Genomic DNA, 918 nt, shown 5'->3' with positions numbered 1-918 from the left:
GAGCCCTTGGCAACCCGGTCTTGTGGCTGAGGCTGTGGGTAAGCTATAGTCAAAAATCTTCTTCCCTAACCCTGGCAACATAGACACCCATCTCTACCAAAAAAATTTTTTTAATTAGCCCGGCAAAGTGGTACTCCAGTGGTGCAAGCTATTAATACTTGGAAGGCTGAGGTGGAAGGAGTCCTTGAGCCCAGGAGTTCAGGGCTGCAATGTACCATGATCACACCACTAAACTCCAGCCTGGACAACAGAAGAAAAAAACTCCTTCCCTGTTCTGAGTTGCTCACAGTCACGGTCCCTAGAACATTAACTGGATAATGTGGAGGGTGTGTCTTGAGAGCCTTTGTCATAGGTGAGATACCCCCACAGAAGCTAGGGTATTTTGCAGGGTATTGTTGGAAGGTAGTCCTGCAAAGTTAGTTATCCTGCCTAGAAAAAAAAAGAAAAACCTGGCCGGGCGCGGTGGCTCACACCTGTAATCCCAACACTTTGGGAGGTGGAGGCAGGCGGATCACCTGAGGTCAGAAGTTCGAGACCAGCCTGACCAACATGGAGAAACCCCGTCTCTACTAAAAATACAAAAAACTTAGCCGTGCGTGGTGGCGCATCCCTATAATCCCAGCTACTCGGGAGGCTGAGGCAGGAGAATGGTGTGAACCTGGGAGGCGGAGGTCGTGGTGAGCCAAGATCGCCCCATTGCACTCCAGCCTGGGCAACAAGAGTGAAACTCCGTCTCAAATAAATAAATAAATAAATTGAAAGAAAGAAAGAAAAACCTGTGTTTTACAGGTTTGACAAATCAACATCCATTTTTTAACGGCCAAGACTGTGAAACCATTTATGTTTTATTGCTAGTTGGTTAGAGTGCCCTCCTGTGTCTCTACACTAAAATATCATGCAAGAACTTTGAAAGGACAT

The sequence above is a fragment of the Papio anubis genome, chromosome 19 (assembly GCF_008728515.1).
Source record: "Papio anubis isolate 15944 chromosome 19, Panubis1.0, whole genome shotgun sequence".
Classification (NCBI taxonomy): Eukaryota; Metazoa; Chordata; class Mammalia; order Primates; family Cercopithecidae; genus Papio; species Papio anubis.
The sequence above is the reverse complement of the archived record's forward strand: the minus strand, read 5'-3'. Positions refer to the sequence as shown.